The 17,419-nt window shown below is 40.9% G+C and overlaps 1 protein-coding gene across 6 annotated transcripts in view; it reads left to right on the top strand.

Annotated features, from left to right (window-relative positions):
- Positions 1-17,419, top strand: part of LOC124717211 (pyruvate carboxylase, mitochondrial) — a 371,895-nt gene that overhangs the window by 257,130 nt on the left and 97,346 nt on the right. The gene's annotated exons all lie outside the window — the stretch shown is intronic.

The raw sequence follows: 17,419 nt of genomic DNA, 5'->3' as shown, positions 1-17,419 counted from the left end.
TCGATTCCCGGATGTTCTGTGTGTCCATCATTTTCATCATCGTTGACACGCAAGTCGCCGAAGTGGCGAGTTGAATTGTATCCCAAACTTCAGCTGATCTTTATAGGTTATGAAATGATAATTAAATGGACACCCTAGCTGCAAACAGGCGTTGATGTACTTCATTGCGGACATGTTGAAAATGTGTGCCCCGACTGGGACTCGAACCCGCGATCTCCTGCTTACATGGCAGACGCTCTATCCATCTGAGCCACCGAGGGCACAGAGGATAGTGTACCTGCAGGGACTTACCCTTTGCACGCTCCCCGTGAGACCTACATTCCCAACATGTCCACCACTATATTCGTAGTGCGCCTAATAGATGTTTGCCCATCATACTCATTACTCGTTGCAGATTAATCTACAAAGTCCTGTATGAATTCGGGCATAGCGTGTGCGTTCGCACAAGGTCAATTGCCGGGAAGCCATATTTTAACTCTATATGACGGTAGTATCTGTTCCCGAAAGAACAGTTACCGTAGATGACCATGCAGCTTTGCTAGAAATGAAATAATTAAATGGACACCCTAATTGCAAACAGGCGTTGATGTACTTCGTTGGGGCATGTTGAAAATGTGTGCACCGACGGGGGCAGCTAGGGTGTCTATTTAATTATTTCATTTCTAGCAAAGCTGCATGGTCATCTACGGTAACTGTTCTTTCTGGAACAGATACTACCGCCATATATATTTATAGGTTATCTGCAGTACGGGATACAAATTTTCCAGGTGTTGCCTTCTTCGCCTCCGGTACTACTAGCATCGTGTTCCTCAGTTGATACTAGTACTAGCGAAGGCGAAAATACCGACATACGGAAAATATGTATCCCACGCTTCAGTTGACCTATGCGTGAAGCGTTCATTAAATTCGAAAGTAAAATTCTATGTACCGACTTGACAGAAAATCCTAGGAAGTTCTGGTCTTACGTTAAATCAGTAAGTGGCTCGAAACAGCATATCCAGACACTACGGGATGATGATGGCATTGAAACAGAGGATGACACGCGTAAAGCTGAAATACTAAACACCTTTTTCCAAAGCTGTTTCACAGAGGAAGACCGCACTGCAGTTCCTTCTCTAAATCCTCGCACAAACGAAAAAATGGCTGACATCGAAATAAGTGTCCAAGGAATAGGAAAGCAACTGGAATCACTCAACAGAGGAAAGCCCACTGGACCTGACGGGATACCAATTCGATTCTACACAGAGTACGCGAAAGAACTTGCCCCCCTTCTAACAGCCGTGTACCGCAAGTCTCTAGAGGAACAAAGGGTTCCAAATGATTGGAAAAGAGCACAGATAGTCCCAGTCTTCAAGAAGGGTCGTCGAGCAGATGCGCAAAACTATAGACCTATATCTCTTACGTCGATCTCTTGTAGAATTTTAGAACATGTTTTTTGCTCGCGTATCATGTCATTTCTGGAAACCCAGAATCTACTATGTAGGAATCAACATGGATTCCGGAAACAGCGATCGTGTGAGACCCAACTCGCCTTATTTGTTCATGAGACCCAGAAAATATTAGATACAGGCTCCCAGGTAGATGCTATTTTTCTTGACTTCCGGAAGGCGTTCGATACAGTTCCGCACTGTCGCCTGACAAACAAAGTAAGAGCCTACGGAATATCAGACCAGCTGTGTGGCTGGATTGAAGAGTTTTTAGCAAACAGAACACAGCATGTTGTTATCAATGGAGAGACGTCTACAGACAAAGTAACCTCTGGCGTGCCGCAGGGGAGTGTTATGGGACCATTTCTGTTCACAATATATATAAATGACCTAGTAGATAGTGTCGGAAGTTCCATGCGGCTTTTCGCGGATGATGCTGTAGTATACAGAGAAGTTGCAGCATTAGAAAATTGTAGCGAAATGCAGGAAGATTTGCAGCGGATAGGCACTTGGTGCAGGGAGTGGCAACTGACCCTTAACATAGACAAATGTAATGTATTGCGAATACATAGAAAGAAGGATCCTTTATTGTATGATTATATGATAGCGGAACAAACACTGGTAGCAGTTACTTCTGTAAAATATCTGGGAGTATGCGTGCGGAACGATTTGATGTGGAATGATCATATAAAATTAATTGTTGGTAAGGCGGGTACCAGGTTGAGATTCATTGGGAGAGTGCTTAGAAAATGTAGTCCATCAACAAAGGAGGTGGCTTACAAAACACTCGTTCGACCTATACTTGAGTATTGCTCATCAGTGTGGGATCCGTACCAGATCGGTCTGACGGAGGAGATGGAGAAGATCCAAAGAAGAGCGACGCGTTTCGTCACAGGGTTATTTGGTAACCGTGATAGCGTTACGGAGATGTTTAATAAACTCAAGTGGCAGACTCTGCAAGAGAGGCGCTCTGCATCGCGGTGTAGCTTGCTCGCCAGGTTTCGAGAGGATGCGTTTCTGGATGAGGTATCGAATATATTGCTTCCCCCTACTTATACCTCCCGAGGAAATCACGAATGTAAAATTAGAGAGATTAGAGCGCGCACGGAGGCTTTCAGACAGTCGTTCTTCCCGCGAACCATACGCGACTGGAACAGGAAAGGGAGGTAATGACAGTGGCACGTAAAGTGCCCTCCGCCACACACTGTTGGGTGGCTTGCGGAGTATGAATGTAGATGTAGATGTAGATGTACATAAGTCAAGAATAGGATACTAACGCTAGTGAAGACGAAAAAATCGACGTACATAACATTGGCATCCTGTACCTCTGTTGAACTACGCAAAGGCGAAAGAAAAGACGTACATAAAAATTGGCATTCCATACTTCGGTTGACCTACATGGGTCAACTGAACAATAGGATACCACCTTCGTTGTTTACCTGAGGTACAGGATGTCAGTCTGTCGTTTTTCTCGTCTTCGCTGCGCAGTTGAGCGCCCCACAAACCAATCATCATAATCGTCGTCGTCGTCGTCGTCGTCGTCGTCGTCGTCTTTGCTAGCACTAGTAGCCTAATCTTCAGTTGATCTATAGAGGTCGATTTAATTACGGGATACAAACTCTCCGTATTTTGGTCCTTTCGCCTTCGATAGAACTAATATCGACTGAAAAATATCGTAGTAATAGTAGTGCTAGCAAAGGCGAATAAAAAATCGACAACTGTAAAATTTGTATTCCGTACTGCAGTTGACCAACCCTGCTTAAAGTATTCCGTGTTCGTTCGAATAGATAAATCCATACCTACAAACAAATCAAAAAATAAAAATTGTCGAGAATGAAAAACAATTCTTCCAAAAAATCTCAAATTCCTAAGAATGAAAATAAGTACCGAATGAATTGGAACGAACGAATGATTTAATACAAGCGACAAATATCGTACACAATGTCTAGCACTGCCTTTTAAAAACACATTCATTATTTACAATGATTACGCTACGCCACAGAAGATAACCGATTTAGTTACGGCTCGAAAATAAAGACTAAATGGAAGATGGTCTGTTAGGAGGCTGCAATACTTGGGTGCGTTCACCGTTCCGCCAGTGAAAAAGGGCCTATGAGATGATGGTTCACTAATCCACGCCACACGTTTACCCTCCATGGACGCTGCGCTGACATTGCACCTGACAACCTGACAAAGCCAGAGTGCGTCTCTCGCTGGAGGTTTGAGTCCTCCCTCGGGCATGGGCGTGTGTATGGGGGGGGGGAGGAGGGTGTGTGTGTGTGGGGGGGGGGGGGGAGGGTGTATGGGGGGGAGGGTGTGTGTATGTGGGCGGGAGGGTGTGGGTGTGTGTGTGTGTGTGTGTGTGGAGGGGAAAGGGGGGGAGGGGGTGTGGGCGGGAGGGGGTGTTGCTCTTAGCATAAGTTAGTTTAAGTAGTGTGTAAGTCTAGGGACCGACGACCTCAGCAGTTTGGTCGCTTAGGAATTCGCACCTATTTGAATGAAGCCAACGGGGATTGTCAACAGACTAACAGTGCAAGTTTCGGCGGTTACCCTGGCCATGTTCGGTAAAAGTGGCTTCATCACTAAACAATATACATGATATTCTGGAGTATCCTGTCTTAATGCACATGCACAGAAGTTAACACGATTCCCATAATCATTTACAAGCCAGCTCTTTACGGAGAGAGATGTGATGTAGATGGAACCTATGTTGTTGGAGAATGCGTAGGGCACTTGCCTGACTCACGCCACTTCCTCGTACGATTGCGCGGTAGCTAACGCAAAGATCAACTGCAACAGCAGCAAGAACATTAATTTCCAACTCGACTGTCTTACCTTCTTTCCTTTTGTTACGTTCTCTAGGTGTTACACTGCCACTTTCACGTAACTGGTTGACACGGTTGATAAATGAGTTCCCAGATGGTTGATGTCTATTGGAATATCTTGCCGCATACACCGTATAAGAACGCACGGCACTCCCCCCATACGTCATGAGCATGTCGGCTTTTTCTGCACTGGGAAATTCCAGCCTCCATTCACTACCTACTGCTTGTACTGCCACACACTGACTGAATAGCAAGTTGCAATTCACTCGAGGAACACGCAAGCGCACTGTAAGCAAACGTACAGCATGATAATTGTTGAACTACATGAAGAAAACTTAAATTAGTTACAAACTACGACCTGCATGCACACTTCATTGAATACGTGTGCGTCACTACAAGTATTCGGATTTAGGTTATGACATGTTCGATATCCCTGCCATCATTGGCGATGATGTGGTGCAGACGAATAAAGAAATTCTGCTCGACCCGCCGAAGTGTCAGAACATTGATGCTGTAGATGACCTCTTGAATGGCTGGTTTCAGCTCAGCAGTGTTGGGGTTATTGCTGTACACCTTGTCTTTAATATAGCCGCACGAAAAGGAGTCGCATGTGTTCAGATTCGGAGAATATGGCGGCCAATGGAGGCTCATGCCAGTGGCCTCTGGGTACCCCAGAGCCTGAATGCGGTCCCCCAAGTGATCCTCCAGGACATAACGCTCTTATGCTTCGAAGGGGTCGAGCTCCGTCTTGCATGAACCACGTCTTATCGAAAGCAGGATCACTTGGGATAAAGGGGATGAAATCATCTTCCAAAACCTTCACGTATAGTTCGGTAGTCACCTTGCCATAAGGGAATATCGCGATTATTCCGTGACTGGACATTGCACACCACACAGTCGCCCGTTGAGACGAGACTTCTCGGTCGCGCAGTGCCGATTCTCAGTCTCCCAAACGCGCCAATTTTGATTATTGACGAACCCATCCAAATGAAAGCGGGTTTCGTCACTAAACCAAACTGTACTCACAACATACTACACTACTGGCCATTAAAATTGCTACACCACGAAGATGACGTGCTACAGACGCGAAATTTAACCGACAGGAAGAAGATGCTGTGATATGCAAATGATTAGCTTTTCAGAGCATTCACACAAGGATGGCGCCGGTGGCGATACCTACAACGTGCTGACATGAGGAAAGTTTCCAACCGATTCCTCATACACAACAGGAGTTGACCGGCGTTGCCTGGTGAAACGTTATTGTGATGCCTCGTGTAAGGAGGAGAAATGCGTGCCATCACGTTTCCTACTTTGATAAAGGTCGGATTGTAGCCTATCGCGATTGCGGTTTATCGTATCGCGACATTGCTGCTCGCGTTGGTCGAGATCCAATGACTGTTAGCAGAATATGGAATCGGTGGGTTCAGGAGGGTAATACGGAACGCCGTGCTGGATCCCAACGGTCTCGTACCACTAGCAGTCGAGATGACAGGCGTCTTATCCGCATGGCTGTAACGGATCGTGCAGCCACGTCTCGATCCCAGAGTCAACAGATGGGTACGTTTGCAAGACAACTGTCTGCACGAACAGTTCGACGACCTTTGCAGCAGCATGGACTATCAGCTCGGAGACCATGGCTGCGGTCACCCTTGACGCTGCATCACAGACAGGAGCGCCTGTGATGGTGTACTCAACGTTCGGATGAATCCAGGTTCTGCTTGGAGCATCATGATGGTCGCATCCGTGTTTGGCGACATCGCGGTGAACGCACATTGGAAGCGTGTATTCCTAATCGCCATACTGGCGTATCACCCGGCGTGATGGTATGGGGTGCCATTGGTTACACGTCTCGGTCACCTCTTGTTCGCATTCACGGAACTTTGAACAGTGGACGTTACATTTCAGATGTGTTACGACCCGTGGCTCTACCCTTCATTCTATCCCTGCTAAACCCTATATTTCAATAGGATAATGCACGACCGCTTGTTGCTGGTCCTGCACGGGCCTTTCTGGATACAGAAAATGTTAGACTGCTGCCCTGGCCAGCACATTCTCCAGATCTCTGGTCAATGGTGGCCAAGCAACTGGGCTCGTCACAATACGGCACTCACTACTCTTGATGAACTGTGGCATCGTGTTGAAGCTGCATGGGCAGCTGTACCTGTAAACCCCATCCAAGCTCTGTTTGACTCAATGCCCAGGCGTATCGAGGCCGTTATTAAGGCCAGGTGTGGTTGTTCTGGGTCCTGATTTCTCAGGATCTATGCACCCAAATTGCATGAAAATGTAATCACATGTCAGTTCTAGTATAATATATTTGTCCAATCAATACTCGTTTATCAACTGCATTTCTTCTTGGTGTAGCAATTTTTACGGCCAGTAGTGTAATTCCCATCATGCTCCATGGCCAACCGTGCAGTTTGGACGTCCTAACGCAAACCATTCAGAAGGTATGACTATTTTATTTCATGTAGTTCAATAATTATCGTCCTGTAATTACATCGTACCTAACTACGCAGGTTGACTGGCACAAATGTCGGCGTGGAAACTTTTCCAAATAAGATTTCTTGTAAACAACTCGCACTAGAATCCTGCGACAAACACCACTGACATTCTGATTTACCCTGCGTTTAGTTTAACGTTAATAGGCATTGGTCTATTTAAACATTGTATGTTTGCACGAAAACACACTAAGTATTATTACAATCTGGTGATTGGCTAACAATACGAGCCGCTGACTAGCACTTTCCATTTCCACAGTATTTGAGTACTTTAGGTGATTCACGCCGTATATTTTCGCAGTAAAATAGTATTTACTTTGAAACGTTATTAAGGTACGTAAATACTACATTTAATTTGCTCACCGCAGTTTCCAAACGCAAAGGCTACACAAAGACATGTGAACAGGGATCTACACCACAGTCTAATATGTACAGTCGCGACACTCGCTGCTTTGAAAGTTGTTACCATTTGACAGTTCAAGTGACACTAGCGCCCCTAGCGGCCAGAAAGCTCGCCTACTTCGGACGGCAGACGCGACGTAGAATAATGTTTGTTTTTAATTCGTTTTGTACGTAATTTACAAAATAGATAGTATATTTTTGCGTCACAAGTGTTAGAACAGCGAGACACCTAAATGATCGTGAAATATAAGTAAACAGAGCACTAACGAACTATTGAATGAAGTGACATAAGCTGTAACATATTCTTGAAGAAATAATTAAGAAGTAGCATACAATCGCACTTATTCCACTGAAAGTAAGAGAATACACACTGTATATCCCACATATGTAGTATATAGATGCTTTTCCTTGTTTAAAAACGAAGCGTCACATCACTTTCCATACCGTTCTGCTTTGCAGGAAGCCTGCTTCCAAAAATACAATTTCCATCTTATTCTTTGTGGTGTCAGGTTATCCTAATAAAAAGCATGACTGTTTTACAACTTTATTATATCCCATTGATACATTAAACGAAAATAAAATTAAACGAATGAGTCAGTCCTAACACTTTAGCAACCCAAATGAGCAAGCTTCATCACTTTATTTCTTCTCTTGCTCCTACAGACTGTCTTGATTCCTGAATTTAATAATGTAAAAGAGCCTCACTTTTACAAACAGTCTTATTAACAGCAGCTTGGTTTCAGCACAGCACCCAGGTGGAAAATTGGGGATGTCCACCAATATGTTCACAAAGAAAGCACCACAATTACTTGTGTAAGCATATTCATCAAAAGTAGAAGTTATCTTAGTCTCACAATGAGTTAAAAATTCTTTGACATCTTCTGTACAAATAAATAGGTTTCCAAAGTTGCCTTCATAACTTTTAAAATGACAAACTTTTGTCATTTGCATCTAAGTCTTGGGTGCCATCTGCAATTACTGTCCTACATTTATAACAGTCATGAATTGTAAGCAGTTTCTTTAATACATAACCAAACACGTATCTCATGCTGTTTGCCTGTTCGGACTTCCACATTTGGTAGTCTGATCACTGAACTCGTGTCACTGATGTCCAACAGTGGTGAAACAAGTAATTTGGGCGCTGCTTTCATATCCACTATTGTCTGACCCCAGTTGATCCCCCTCACAATTGGAGGTAGCTACACTGGGTGTGTTCATTAATTTGCTTAAAGCACAATTATTGAATGCAGCACAAAACTGTCGTGGTGATAGGTTGCTACCACCTTTATGCCTTACCACTGAGAAAACGTTTTCCAGTGGATCTTGATTAACTTTTCGTGTTAATAAATATAACGTGGTTCCAACCAAAACATCATCAACAAACATGTTCAAAGCCTATATGTAACCCAGAAGTCCTTTAACACAATCCTAGATGAAAAATCTTTCCCATCAACATCTACAAATTTCCATGACTGTATCCATGGCTTCAGTCTTTAATATTTCCAAATGTCTTGAGGCACTTGTAATGCAGTTCCTTAAGGATACAGGCCCTTTAACACTATATGCAGTAAATATGTCAAAAATATCGTTTACTTTTTGGCAAAAATCTGCAGTAGCAGTAGCAAATGATGATATGGTGCCACAGGTAACAAGTCAATGCCTGCTTCTACTGTATGACTCAACACACGAACTGCAGTGCTTACCTTCATTTTTGAAAATGCTGGCAATTGGACAGCTCTTTTAGTGAGCTTGGGGGCCAACTTGTACTTCCTTTCACAATCACTTGAGTACAGCTGACAAATGTCCTTCCATGAAGCAGTGCAATCCATCCTTCATCTGTTGTGTGGACAACGTTATACCTGAATAAATTATTACGTATGCTTTTTATCAAGTGTGGGGTGTCATAAAAAAGTAGATCTTACTCCCTTCGTGTACTAAGCATGGATTAACTGGTGTGATACCCCTCCACAAAATTCGAGCCTTGGTCAGTCACACATGTTTTTACAACCAAACCAATCTCTGTGAGTTTTTTTGACAACTTCAAAAAATATGCACGTCAGATAGGTGGCTCATACTGGTCCGTTGGAGAAATAATATACCAATGGCTGTTTAAAATTTGAGAAGATGCCGTTAATCGTTATAACTAATGCAGTATTGGCAACCAGAGATGTACGTATGAAACCCATGTCTTCAAATCCAATAACACGATCCCTAGAGCTGTCACATATCCAATTTTCCATTAGTGACATCTCATCCATAGACAAATTAACAATTATATCAGTTTCTGGTAACTGCTGCACTTTCTGATTTAAAAGATGAAATATGTTATTATTTATCCCACAATTTAATTGTATATCGTCCACAAGCCTTTGTAAGGTACGTACTGATGGAAGGCTAAAACAATGTGATAAACTGTATGCCTGCGTACTATAATACAACAAATTAAGTGCAAATACTTTAGTTTCATCTTCCCATCTCGCACCACGTTTTCCATTCAATGGTATACTGATTTGGCTTATCAATAAATCGAGAGCATCTTTCTTCAAGTACTTGGAACCAATACTTTTTAAAATGAGCTTGTCCTTTTGTACTTCGTGTCCTGTGACGTTGTGGTTGCAGTTTATTCTTACGATGGGCACTTTCCTTGTCGCTTAGTAATTTTGTACGAAGTCGAATGATTTGCACGTTTTTACATTTCACACAATTTTCCAACACGCGAATAATTTTACGTAATCCAAGCTTTTCATCTTCAAAAGATGTCTGTTGCTGATTCCGTTGTTAGTGATTTTATGTATGTCTCTCGTGTGGGAACACTTGTGGTAGCTGTTTCTTCTGTGTCAGGAGACAGTTTCATTGTTTTTGTAGTAACACTTTCACGTTTGTGTGGCAATTTTCTCTTCATCGTAACTAGTTGTGGCTTATTCGACACATCAAATAACGTAGGAACTGCATTCCATACTAATGTCTTCTTTTCCGCGCTCATGAACTGGTTTGACTCGAAATGTAACGCACAAAACTTCACGTTATTGTGCAAGTAAAGGACATCTTTTTGCAGCAGGTCCTGTCTTCTACTATTTATTAACCATTTCTTGCTCCTAAAAATGAAAAACAAATTCAGTAATTCAATACAGATTAGAAAAAAAAAATTGTAAATAAAGAGCGCTCTAATGTAAGGTGACCATATTTTCTAGACTCAAATTCGGGACATAAACATATTCCCTAGGCCCAAATCTGGGACACTTTAAAAATTTTGCAAAATGGGCTGTTGTTGTTGTGGTCTTCAGTCCTGAGACTGGTTTGATGCAGCGCTCCATGCTACTCTATCCTGTGCAAGCTTCTTCATCTCCCAGTATCTACCGCAACCTACATCCTTCTGAATCTGCTTAGTGTATTTATCTCTTGGTCTCCCTCTACGATTTTTACCCTCCACGCTGCCCTCCAATACTAAATTGGTGATCCCTTGATGCCTCAGAACATGTCCTACCAACCGATCCCTTCTTCTAGTTAAGTTGTGCCACAAACTTCTGTTCTCCCAAATTCTATTCAATACTTCCTCATTAGTTATGTGATCTACCCAGCTAATCTTCAGCATTCTTCTGTAGCACCACATTTCGAAAGCTTCTATTCTCTTCTTGTCCAAACTATTTATCGTCCATGTTTCACTTCCATACAAATACTTTCAGAAACGACTTCCTGACACTTAAATCTATACTCGATGTTAACAAATTTCTCTTCTTCAGAAACGTTTTGCTTTTGTTGATGTTCATCTTATATCCTCCTTTCAAGACACTATCCATTCCGTTCAACTGCTCTTCCAAGTCCTTTGCCGTCTCTGACAGAATTACAATGTCATCGGCGAACCTCAAAGTTTTTATTTCTTCTCCATGGATTTTAATACCTACTCTTTTGTTTCCTTCACTGCTTGCTCAATATACAGGTTGAATAACATCGGGGAGAGACTACAACCCTGTCTCACTCCCTTCCCAACCACTGCTTCCCTTTCATATCCAATAGCAAAATGGCCTATATTTATTTATTATATGAGAAGAAGGTTTCAATTAAATGTAATAAATACAAAATATCAAATTTGTTACAAAGAAAAACACATTTGCATTTTATTAATACCTTCTAAGATGAATGAGTGTGATCAGGGCAACTGTATTTATCAGTGCTGTGAATTTTCTTTATCAAGTCTGTATTTTTCAACAACATATGAAAAAACTAGACACTAGTTTCATCATAATTTATTCTACTTACCAACATTGCTTTCATGGTATCTTCAGCCAACTGTGTTTTGTCACTTGTCCATATATTGTTCATGTGGGAAAATACCCTTTCAGTAGCAGCATTAGTGCCAGGAAGGCAGAAAAGAAACTCCACTAGCTTGAGTACATTTGAGAATGCCACTTGATTCTGGCTGAAATGAAAAATCATCTCAACCCATCTTGGACCTGGAACAGTGTTGTTAGCAGTCCATGCAATGATTTTCTCAGTGGTTACAAACTGTTTGACACTGACATACTCATCATACATCACATTTTCTGCTAACTGAACATATGGCATAGTTTCGCTAACTGGGGAAGTAGTTCTCTCAATGTCATCCCATCCAGGTATTTGATTCAAGGTAACCCAATTGTAGCAGTCAAAGTTCTGGAAACTTTTTTCAGTCCACTTCTTTAAGTAGGATAGAGCAGTTTCATAGAAAAGTAATACAGCACCATGAAAACTCTTTCCCTCTGCTGGAAGCAAACCTACCTCGGTTTCAAGAATTGTTGTCTCTTGAGGGAAGGAACTGGTCTTCAATTTTGGACTGCAGTGTAGTTTTCAACTTACTAATACAATCAGCCACTTCAAATATAGTGACTGTCTGTCCTTCAACTTTAACTGCTTCATGAAATGATGATGCCGTACTGTGAACAAAGTATAGCCATACTTCAGACAAAGGGTTTTGAAAGAAGTTTTAAAGTAACAATGGACACTTTTTTTCAGATTGGAAGTATGATTTTAGTGGTTTAAACATTCTGATGACTCGCTCAACAGCAGGCAACAGTACTAACCATCTTGTTTGAGCATAACCCAAAATCATTGCAAAATCTGTTTCAACAAAGCTGCAAAAGTCCTTCAGAGTTTCAACTCTCACAGTGTATGATTTGAAATACAGAAATATTTTGGAAACTACCATTTCTATATCTACAGGCAAAATATCAATAGGTGCTCGAACAGTATATGAGCAGCACAACCAACCCCTATCAGTCTATGACCGATTTCCACTTGTAGTTTGGTAAAAACATTACTCTGACCTTTTCTTTCAGCACCTCCAAAATTGCAATTAGTGTTATCAGCACACAGTCCAACGACTTTTTCTTCTAGGCAGTTTTTTTCTGAGGCAGTCTGTTAAATAGCCGCTCACAATAGTAGATGTTTCCCCAGGCAACGATTTTAATTGTAATAATCTTACTTTTACACCAATCAATCAATCAAAATATCTGACGAGAAGAGGAAAGACCTTAATCTCTTTGTGGTTAGATGCATCAGTCAGAAGTGAAATAAATGTCACTTTTTCTACATCGCGTCGCAACATATTTAATGCATGAGGGGCTAACACATTATTGTTTCTGTTTTTGTACGTGCACAAGCAAATAAGACTAATGTGATGTTTCATACCTCTCAGGGTTCTTAGGAAACCTGAAGAATGACAAATGGTGTCTTCTTCCTATTTTTATTGCAATTGATTGCGCTACATACGCTGCCTTTCGTAAAAACGATGTCAAAAATGAATATAAACGATACGGTTTACATTTACTGAATACCGTATTCAGCAGCGTAGCTTCTCCACCGCTTGAGGCGCTGTTGTCGCGGTGTATAACAAAAATAAGCGAGTGTGTCGCGACTGTATATATTAGACTGTGTATACTTTATCATAAGAATAAACCTGACGTAAACAAGCAAAAACATGATGATTGGCCAGCAGCCGTAGCTCTCGTACACTGCTGTTGTTCCGCTCTTGGAAGTAGGTCCAACTTACCTATTAGCTATCTTATTACTGTCTCACTGTAAATGAAACTTTAAGACGTTCAGATGTATTAACAGCCATCAACTATTTCCGCAATCATACTTTAGCTTAATTTTTGTTTCGCAAATTGTGTGCATTCACTGTCTCTGTAAGCGCTACTTGCGCTCTGAATGCCTCGCTGTTCGTGCGTAGTGCGAAAATGGGTGACACCGCGCGGAACACCATTGATGGCTAGAAAAAAGTTATTCTCAGTGTTTTCAAAACATTACTGAGAAAAATCAGCTTTGTAGTTTTTCGAGAAACACTACCTTATTAATGTAATCGATAATAGCTTGTAGATAATGTCCACGGCGTAATCGGTAGTGTCGTCGATTAGTATTTGAGTAGGCTGGCGGGCGGCCATTCGAAACCTGTTGACTTTCTCTTCTGTTAGGTTTCAACACCTAAATCATATAAATATTAACGTACTAAAAATATGACAATTAACTCATACTTAATCATTTTTCAAGAAAAATGCACGTCTTCTAGTTTCTAATTACATATCACACGCGAATTTCTGGTTTTCATTGCAAATACACGTTATTAATCATCAATATTTTGTAAAAGATTTTTGAAGTTAAGAAAACATTAAACAATTACCTTTTTTGGAGAGAAATGATAAATCAAATACTCTTTATTTGAATATGCCCATTGTTGAGTCGGACAGATGTGGTCTCACACGAGGCAGTGTGAGAATTTTCGAGGCATCTAATACTCGGACAGATGCAGTATTTTTACAGTTGTCATCTTAACACTGCAATCTGAATCCTATAGAATTGATCTGGAGCCAAGTTAAGGCATTTGTCGCGAGAAATAACATTCAAGCTGCCAATCGTACTGGAACTAATGCACGAAACTTTGTGACACGTCACTGCCGAACGATGGCGAAAAGCAGAACCAAGTATTAAAAGAGGAAGAAATGTGGACTTCTTGATGATGATGATGATGATGATGATGAATCGAACCCGACCGGGAATCAAACCCGGGACCCCGTGATCCAGAGGCAGCAACGCTAAGCTAAGATAGAGAGCATGTTACGTTTTCCATCAGATCACCTTAGAAGCGTATGCCTGAGTTTTACCATTATTTCCTTCTGTTCAAAAATTAAATATCATCCAAGGTTATATTGTTCTCTGCTCGTTTCTTTTCACGTCTTCAACTGTTCACATCACTTCAGATTTGTTGGACAACGTAGCTGGCTAGTGCTTTCCAAGTTAAACGCTCCGGTAAAGCTGTTGTACCGTATTATCGCTGAATCGATGTACGCGTAACCACAGCATAAAAAGTATCCTCATTATCGTACTTGACTGTACTCGAGACAGTTTGACACCCGCTCCACGTGAAAATAAATCCAATGATCTTCCAGCAAACGCTGAGGAATACGTAGAGTAATGTTTAGATGAGGTTTATTCTTATAATCGGAGTATAGCCGAATCCCTAAGAATCCATATAATGGGCAGAGAGGTCTGTACACAATAACTCACTGTCGATACACTCAACAAACCCCTCTTTTACCAAATCCCAACGATGGTTACAGTAACAGTTGTGCTGTGGAGTGCAATGAGTGGTTATGATGGTGGTTTTCTGTATTGGCATCTCCTGGAGAAAAGCGTTCTCCTTAATAAGATACTTAGAAGAAAGGTATGATTGCATCAGTTTAATGAAGACAGATCTGCAGGGAGTTACTTGAAATCTGCCAATTACCCAAATAAAGTTTGACTATAGTAACGCTTGACCACAGTTTTAAAGACATACGAACCGATATACCTGGTCAGTCTAACTTCTGACTATGCGTTAGTCCAAAGGAAGAAGTATCACAATACGGTAAGTGAACACAAATAACTGCTTTAAATATTTTCACACTACCATTGGGTATTGTTTATAACGAAATGTTAATGTGTTGTTACGTATTGGGATATCGGACTGTAAAGAAACGTGTTTCGTTCATCAGCCGTAATTGGCCGGTATTGGCAGTTGTCGTATCGGACTTCCTCACCCATAATAAACACTTAAATTTGTTTTTAATTCTGATGTCGTACGGTGGTCACCTGATGTCGGATCGGGAGAAAAAATATCGGATTAGCAATTTTCTGTTTTGGAATAGGACACAAAACACAAGGTGACTTTGAACTATTTGATAGCCGAAATATACATTTTTCCTTGCAGTGTGAATGGGTGTATACTTCAATGGTGGCTGGTAGTTTGTGTCTACACTGTGTAGGTTAGATGATTCAATATTGAAATGCATAGCGTCTGTTAATGCTTAAACCATCAGACACTAAAGGCAACACCTTGATTTTTAAGTCATCTGTTATGCCTCCCACAATCTTTAGCATATGGCGATTGTGGGTCTAGTGTAGCAGGGGATACAACCCGTCGGCTTTGGACAATGACGTCACAAGTCGCCAGAGAGCAGTTTACCATTTTCGCTTTTGCTGTTATGTTTCAGTTTCGTTTTTTTACTAATTGCTTAATAAAGTGGATCTGTTTATTCTATCTCGTGAGATTTTTTAAAAAAGTCAAAAAACACTTATCAGCTACTGAAGGGAGCTACAACACTGAGAAGAATCGCTTCTCGTTTGGCGACTTGTGACGTCATTGTCCAAAGCCGACGGGTTGTATCCCCTGCTACACTAGTCCCGCGATTGTTGTTGTTGGTCTAGTTCATTCCACGGGTAAACACTTTGTAATATGGATGGCCTGCGTCTTGATTCCTTTTTTTCCCCCCCGATATTTCCTTCCAAGATATATTTACGGAGCTGTTATCGCGAATGTGCCCAATTAATTTAGAAGTTGTTCTCTGTATTATGTTAATCAGTATTTTCGCGACAATTTCTTGTAGTTGTCCTTCAATGGATTTTCATTTAGTCCAAATGTTCGTGTGACTTATCTCTATACGCTCATTTTCTGATTCCACCCTTGACAGCTATAGCTTAAACTGCTGGGAATACTGAACAATAGGATACAACACGTCCGCTTTGAAACATGACGTCACAAGTTACCACATTTAATGTATTGCAAAAACATAGACGGCTGTTGAGAAACAAAGAATTGTAACACAGGGAAAACGGATCATAGACATACACCACATATTTCCATATTTCGAACGTAATGTTATATGTATTTTTTTCCAGTAGAAAGGCCAAGTATCCTACTCTTCAGTTGTCTATATAGGTCACCTGAAGGATACAATTCTAGAGCTAGCAGAAAAGACATAGGTTAACATCGGCCTGAAGCACCTCAGTTGACATGTATCCAGCTGACCTACTACCAACTGAAGTACAGGATACTAGTTTTACGTATATTGTTTTTTTTTTTTTTTTTTTCTAATTCGAAAGTACTGTTATGAACTGAAGAATAGGAAGGAGAAAAAGTGACAGATGTTAAATTTGTATTGCATATTTCAATTGACCTATATAGGTCAGCTGAAGAATAGGATACAACCTTTGTAGTTAGACTGTGGTAAAAGGTGCCATTGTTATGTATGTCACCTTTTTTGCTTTCGTTAGTAGTAGTATCCTATTCTTCAGTTGATCTACATAGTATGGGACATGGATCAACCGTAGAGGAAACAACAATTGGAACAACTTAGTATCAGACAAAAGTATAATTCAAAATCTGTACACATATGATTTAAAATTACGACAAGCAACGGAAAGCATACACAATATCTCTCTCTTAATAACACATTCATTCATTTTTACTTAAGATTATGATGCTTTGCCACAGAAGATAAATCATTTATCTGTGGCTCAAAACTAAGCAGCTAATGCCTATAACTACAATATGATGTCATTGGTCAAAACTGGCAAGTTGCATCCAACTCCTCAGTTGACTCAAAATGCTCCAAGTAAATGTCGTAATTAATGTATTTTGTTGTTTTAGTTGTAAGATGTCAGTCTGTTAATAAATTAGGTCTACCCATAATTTTGAAAGCTCTTTTAATATCCATTGTATTTATCACCTGTTATTGTAGAGCCTGGTTTTTAAGGAGAAAATCTACTTCCATCAGAATTGTATTTACTTAATTTTTGCCCTTATTTGTCTGCTTTGTTTGTCTACCACCATTATTTTGGTCTTGTTTGTGTTTATTTTCAGTTTGTGGCAAAATTTTTAACATAATATACACAATTTCCTTTCCAGAACCCATTATGATTATTAAATTGCCATTGAATGGAATACAGTGCATCCGATTGCAGTTAATTTTTATCC

This window comes from Schistocerca piceifrons, chromosome 9, assembly GCF_021461385.2.
Source record: "Schistocerca piceifrons isolate TAMUIC-IGC-003096 chromosome 9, iqSchPice1.1, whole genome shotgun sequence".
Lineage (NCBI taxonomy): Eukaryota > Metazoa > Arthropoda > Insecta > Orthoptera > Acrididae > Schistocerca > Schistocerca piceifrons.
This window is presented reverse-complemented; position numbering and strand designations above follow the sequence as displayed.